The 7,297-nt window shown below is 53.0% G+C and overlaps 1 non-coding gene and 1 pseudogene across 1 annotated transcript; both read right to left on the bottom strand.

Annotated features, from left to right (window-relative positions):
• Positions 1–223: 223 nt before the first annotated feature.
• Positions 224–4,238, bottom strand: LOC122795236 (annotated as a pseudogene).
• Positions 4,239–4,645: 407 nt separating this feature from the next.
• LOC122795088 lies at positions 4,646–4,799 on the bottom strand. The gene has a single exon (XR_006363731.1). It is a non-coding gene; the product is annotated as a 5.8S ribosomal RNA (ribosomal RNA).
• Positions 4,800–7,297: the final 2,498 nt, after the last annotated feature.

Raw genomic sequence — 7,297 nt, 5'->3', positions numbered from 1 at the left:
ACATACCCCCTGCAGGCTGCTGAACCATGCCATGTCACCATGCCCTCAGATCCTGTCAAGGGAGCTTCCCTCTGATCCTTCCCAGAGTCGTGAAACTCTGCTGGACTACGAGGCCTCAGCCAGACCCTCATCCAGACTTCCGTTATGCCAGTTCTCCCCTTTGTACTCCACCTAGGGCTTTCAAACTCACACAGGAGGACACAGACCCCTTCCCCCACCTGCGACAAAAGCTTGGCTTGAGGGCTGACTTTCAATAGATCACAGCTTTTTGCTGCTCTGCTACATAAGAAACCCTGATCACCCGGTTCCCCATGAATGTGCGGTGCACTGCTGGAGAGAGGCAGCCCCCTTCTGTCCACGCTGCGACCCAGTGACGAGCGGCGGTCCTCACCAACCTTGTGGCCGGTATCCCTGGCCAACTGGAGATCCGCAGTGCCATGGTATTGTTACATTTAGGTGGGATTCTGACTTTGAGGCGTCCACTCATAATCCCACAGATGGTAGCTTCGCACCATTGGCTCCTCAGCCAAGCACATACACCAAATGTCTGAACCTACGGTTACTTTCGTACTGAGCAGGATTACCATTGCAACAACACATCATAAGTAGGGTAAAACTAACCTGTCTCACGACGGTCTAAACCCAGCTCACATTCCCTATTAGTGCGTCAACAATCCAATGCTTGGTGAATTCTGCTTCACAATGATAGGAAGAGCCAACATTGAAGGATCAAAAAGTGACATCACTATGAATGCTTGGCCGCCACAAGCCAGTTATCCCTCTGGTAACTTTTCTGACACCTCCTGTTTAAAACCCAAAAAGCCAGAAGGATCATGAGGCCTCGCTTTCATGGTCTGTATTCATACTGAAAATCAAGATCAAGTGAGCTTTTGCCCTTCTGCTCCATGGGAGGTTTCTGTTCTCCCTGAGCTCACCTTAGGACACCTGCATTACTCTTGGACAGGTGTAATGCTCCAGTCAAACTCCCCACCTGACACTGTCCCAGAATGGGTCATGCCCAGAAGCCTGGGCGCTTAGAGCCAGAAGCGAGAGTACCAGTGGGGCTCACCCCCCTGCCTCACTGGGTAAATGAAAAAACGATAAGAGTAGTGGTATTTCACCAGTAGCCGAGGCCTTCCACTTATTCTACACCTCTCATGTCTCTTCACAGTGCCAGGCTAGAGTCAAGCTCAACAGGGTCTTCTTTCCCCTCTGATTCTGCCAAGCCCATTCCCTTGGCTGTGGTTTCACTAGATAGTAGGTAGGGACAGTGGGACTATCGTTCATCCATTAATGCGAGTCACTAATTAGATAACTTGGCATTTGGCTACCTTAAGAGAGTCACAGTTACTCCCTCCATTTATCTGTGCTTCATTAAATTTCTTCACTTTGAAATTCAGAGCACTGGGCAGAAATCACATCACTTCAACACCCATCTCGGGCCTTCACAATGCTTTGTTTTAATTAAACAGTCAGATTTCCTTGGTCTGCACCAGCTCTAAGTCATCTACTAGCTGCCGGATGATGTGGGATGCCGGTCAGGACTGGCTCCTGCCACAAATGGGGTAATCCACAAGAAGGGCCCGGAATGCATCCAGTCACCGCTGCCATACCCGCTGACCCTCCCAGGAGAGGGGAGCCCAGCGAGGACTGGCGATGCCTCGTCCAGCTGCGGCTCACACCCAGCCCCACTTCACACCCGAGCCAGACCAACCCAGCCCTTAGAGCCAATCCTTATCCTGAAGTTATGGATCGGGCTTGCCGACTTCCCTTACCTACATTGTTCTAACATGCCAGAGGCTATTCACCTTGGGGACCTGCTGCGGATATGGGTATGGCCCGGTGTGACACTTACACCCTCTCCCCCAGATTTTCAAGGGCCGGCAAGAGCTCATCTGATGCCACCAGAACCGCAACACTTTCCAGGGCATGGGCCCCTCTCTCAAGGCAAACCCATTCCAGGGCACCATGCCCTTTACAAAGAAAAGAGAACACTCCCAAGGGCCTTGCTGGCTTCTCCAGGATCATTTGCATCACTGCACTGGACGCTGTGAGGCAACCATCTCCACTGCTCCTGATTCAGGGATCTGAACCCGAATCCCTTTCAATCGGCCGAGGGGCAATGGAGACGATCACCCGCCCCTTTGGAACGGCGCTCGCCTATCACTCAGGACTGACTGACCCATGTTCAACTGCTGTTCACATGGAACCCTTCTCCACTTCAGCCTTCAAAGCTGTCATTTGAATATTTGCTACTACCTCCAAGATCTGCACTTGCGGCGGCTCCACCTGGGCCCTCGCCCTAGACTTCAGTGCCACAGCGGTGTCCCACCTACTCATCACGGCGTAGTCCCCTCAGCTCCCAGCGCCGGCGATGGCTGGGTATGGGCCTGATGCTCCTGCGCCATCTATTTTCATGGCTATTTGATTCAGCAGGTCAGTTGTTATACACTTCTTAACGGATTCCAACTTCCATGGCCACCATCCTACTGTCTATATCAACCAACACCTTTTCTGGGATCTAATGAGCATCTGCATTAGGCGCATTAACCTGGCATTCGGTTCATCCCGCAGCGCCAGTTCTGCTTATGAAAAGTGGCCCACTGGGCACTCGCATTCCATGCCCGGATACAAGCCAGCAAGTTGGGCTTCTTACTCATTTAAAGTTTGAGAATAGGTTGAGATCATTTCGGCCCCAAGACCTCTAATCATTCGCTTTACCAGATAAAACTGCATCTGCCGAGCGCCAGCTATTCTGAGAGAAACTTCGGTGGGAGCTAGTTACTAGATGGTTCGATTAGTTTTTCACCCCTATACCCAGGTCGGACGACCGATTTGCACACCAGGACTGCTACGGACCTCCACCAGAGTTTCTTCTGGCTTTGTCCTGCCCAGGCATAGCTCATTATCTTTCGGGTCCCACCAGGTGCACTCACACTCCACCTCCTTAACAGGATGGGTAAGATGGGCCGGCGGTGCACCCCTTGTGCAGGGTGGGGGGATCCCACCTCAGCTGGCTCACACCGGCCCTCACTTTCATTGTGCCATGGGGTCTCTTGCCCAACCTCGGACTCACGCACCTGTTAGACTCCTTGGTCTATGTTTCAAAATGGAATGGGTAGGTCACCGATGTTGTCGCAGACCCCGGGCACCCGAGGTGAGCCCACTGGCCCGGCCGCAGGATGCAGTTAGGCCGCACTGAAGGCTGTCTGGCCCAGTCAACAGTCCCATCGGGAGCAGGAGGCCCCTGGCCCCTGCCGTGAGGGTGGGAGAGCGTGCTGTGGCTGTCATCTTCCACGACCCCGGGGCATGGCGAGAGCTGATGCCATGGGCTGTAACACTCCCCTCCAGGGAGGAGAGCCACATTCTGCACAGCCTTCCCTGCCAACCCAGAGCCGGTTGTGCCACATTGCCTCTGAGGAAGTGCGCTTGACGGTGGCCGGCATGCCCGGGAATGGTCCCCCACCCCCCCAGAGGAGGAGGGGGATCCACCTCACCCAGGCAGCTGGCACGGCTGCCGGGTTTAATCCTCCAGGCGGACCTCGCGGACCCCACCCAGTGACCTCTGAACAGTTTCACCCTGTTGAACTCTCTCTTCAAAGTTCTTTTCAACTTTCCCTTACGGTACTTGTCCGCTATTGGTCTCGTGCCAGTGTTTAGCCTTAGATGGAATTTACTACCCACTTTGGGCTGCATTCACAAACAACCTGACTCCATAAAGACCTGATCCTGGTGTGCCAGCAGCCACAACCGGCCTCACACCATCCGTGGGCTGAGCCTCAATCACAAGGACTTGGGCCCCTTAGGTGGCACCAGGGAGATGGACTTCTGTACGCCACATATCCCTGCACCCATCACCTGGGTGGGGATTCGGTGCTTGTCTGCTATTGGTCTCGTGCCAGTGTTTAGCCTTAGATGGAATTTACTACCCACTTTGGGCTGCATTCACAAACATCCTGACTCCGTAAAGACCTGATCCCGGTGTGCCAGGAGCCGCAACTGGCCTCACACCATCCGTGGGCTGAGCCTCAAATCACAAGGACTTGGGCCCCTTAGGTGGCACCAGGGAGATGGACTTCTGTACACTACATATCCCTGCACCCATCACCTGGGTGGGGATTCGGCATTGGGCTCTTCCCTCTTTACTCACTGTTACTGAGGGAATCCTGGTTAATTTCTTTTCCTCCGCTTAGTAATATGCTTAAATTCGGTGGGTTGCCACGTCTGATCTGAGGTCATGTTCTGAGCGTGGTCACGGGGGCAACAGCAGGGGTCTCAATGGCAGATGGACTACCCATCCACCCCTGGCCCCACACACCCACTCCCCTCCACCGGACTCCAGATGGCAGAGGAGGACAGCCAACACAGCCTCAGCACACGGGAACCAGGCAGGCAGGTGTCGGGCTCCACCCCAGGAGGGCAGTCTGGTGGCGGTACCACCGACAGCCTCCAGGAGGGCAGGCCAGATGCACACCTGCTCCCTCCCATCCTCAGACGGGCTTCCTGGCTTGGAGCAGCAGGGGACTCTTCTCCTCCATCTGCATCTCTTCCTGGGAGGACAGGGGGCCTGCAGCAGACTCCCTCGACTCCCCGGCCTCACCCTCAACTGGGGGCCAGACACCCCTGGGGGCGATGGAAGGTACGATGATCCTCAAACAGGGGTAGCCCTGGGAGTAACCCAGGGCTGCAAAGTGTGTTTGAAGTGTGGATGATCAATTTGTCCTGCAATTCACTTTAGTTCTCACAGCTAGCTGCATTCTTCATCGACGCATGAGCCAAGTGATCCACTGCTTAGAGTCATACAGTTCTCATTCACTAAGACACTGCTGCCCACGCGGCACCGCACCTTAAGATAAGCATGCAAGGTTTCACAGGCATCATCGTGGGCACCCAGACCGGGGTTACTGGCCCCAAACAGCAAGACAGCAGGGAATCCTGCAGTGGCCAGCGTGCGGCCACACTGCTGACCTTCCGGGTGTTTGAACCGACACACCGTGTGGAGCGAGGCATCCTCCACAGGTACCCATGACCGACATCAAGGGGAGAGGACTCTGGTGTGCCATCCCCCAGGATGGCCCCGCACAGCCAGAGGGGAGGCCACCGCCCCCCTGCCAGGATGGCAACCTCTCCCTCCCCTTAACACATGGGGAGCCAGCCACCTCTGGGGTGAGCAGTGGACCACACTACTGGGTCAGGTGCACCCTCTACCACCATCCCTTCATGGCAGCAGAGGAACACCCACACCTTCGACCACATGGATGGACCCCCTCCCTCCTGCCACCAGGAGGCAAGGGGTGAAAGACACCACCCCTCCTCTCACTCTCCCTCCCCTCACTCTCTCCCCCCAGGAGCCAAGGGATCAGTCCTGCTGGCCTCCACTAGGGTGCACAGAGAGATAGGAGTCAGAGACAGAGAGAGAGAGAGAGAGAGAGAGATAGTAGAGGATCAGGGTGGCAGAACAAGGAGAGGCCCTGGTACCCATGGACAGCACCATCCCAGGACCCTTGGCATTAATGATGCTTCTGCAGGTTCACCTAAAGAAACCTTGTTATGACTTTTACTTCCTCTAGATAGTTAAGTTTGATCATCTTCTCGCCGCACCACCAGGGCCGTGTCTGACTCCAGTGGGGCTGATCCGAGGATCTCACTAAACCATCCAATTGGTAGTAGTGACGGGCAGTGTGTACAAAGGACCAGGACTTAATAAATGTGAGCTTATGACCCACACTTACTGTGAATTCCTCGTTCATGGGTTATAATTGCATTCTCCATTCCCTATCATGAATGTGGTTCAGCGGATTACCCAGACCTGTCAGCCATGGGTAGACACACACTGATCCATTCAGTGTAGCATGCTTGCAGCCCCAGACATCTAAGGGCATCACAGACCTGTTATTGCTCAATCTCATGTGGCTGAAAGCCACTTGTCCCTCTAAGAAGTTGGAGATGAGTGCACTGGGCCGCATAACTAGTTAACATGGTGAAGTCTCATTCGTTATCGGAATTAACCAGACAAATTGCTCCACCAACTAAGAACGCCCATGCACTACCACCCACAGAATCGAGAAAGAGCTATCAATCTGTCAATCCTTTCCATGTCCGGGCCGGTGGAGGTTTTCTGTGTTGAGTCAAATTAAGCCGTAAGCTCCACTCCTGGTGTTGCCCTTCTGTCAATCCCTTTAAGTTTCAGCTTTGCAATCATACTCCCCCCGGAACCCAAAGACTTTGGTTTCCCAGAAGGTTACAGGCTGGTCATGGGAATAATGCTGCCAGATCGCTAGTCGACATCATTTATGGTCAGAACTATGACGGTTTCTGATTGTCTTTGAACTTCCGACTTTCATTCTTGATTAATGAAAACATTCTTGGCAAATGCTTTTACTTTAGTTCATCTTGCGCCGGTCCAAGAATTTCACCTCTAGCGGCACAATATGAATGCCTCCAGCCATCCCTCTTAATCATGGCCCCAGTTCTGAAAACCAACAAAATAGAACCTAAGTCCTATTCCATTATTCCTAGCTGAAGTATTCAGGCGACTGGCCTGCTTTGAACACTCTAATGTTTTCAAAGTAAATGCTTCGGACCCCGGGACACTCAGTTAAGAGCATCGAGGGAGCACCAAAAGGCAGGGGCTGGGACAGGCGGTAGCTCTCCTCGCAGTAGACCGCCAGCCCGATCCCAAGATCCAACTATGAGCTTTTTAACTGCAACAACTTTAATATACTCTATTGAAGCTGGAATTACCATGGCTGCTGGCCCCAGACTTGCCCTCCAATAGATCATTGTTAAAGCATTTAAAGTGTACTCATTCCAATTACAGGGCCTCGAAAGAGTCCTGTATTGTTATTTTTCGTCACTACCTCCCCAAGTCAGGAGTGGATAATTTGCACGCCTGCTGCCTTCCTTGGATGTGGTAGCTGTTTCTCAGGCTCCCTCTCCGGAATCGAACCCTGATTCCCCATTTCCCATGATCACCATGGTAGGCACAGATAGTACTATCAAATGTTGATAGGGCAGACATTCGAATGTCACATCCCCGTTATGAGTCCACGCGATTGGCCCGAGTTTAAAGTCAGCAAAGCTGCCGGATTGGTTTTGGTCTGATAAATGCATGCATCCCTGGAGGTCAGCGCTTGTCAGCATGTATTAGCACTAGAATTACCACAGTTATCCAAGTAATGGTGGAGTGATCAAAGGAACCATAACTGATTTAATGAGCCATTTGCAGTTTTACTGTAGTGTCCATGTGCACCGAGACTTGCATGGCTTAATCATTGAGACAAGCGTATGCTACTGG

The sequence above is a fragment of the Protopterus annectens genome, chromosome 2.part1, assembly GCF_019279795.1.
Source record: "Protopterus annectens isolate FY-2018-M chromosome 2.part1, PAN1.0, whole genome shotgun sequence".
NCBI lineage: Eukaryota > Metazoa > Chordata > Ceratodontiformes > Protopteridae > Protopterus > Protopterus annectens.
Note: the sequence above shows the minus strand (reverse complement) of the source record. Positions and strands in the feature narration are given on the sequence as shown.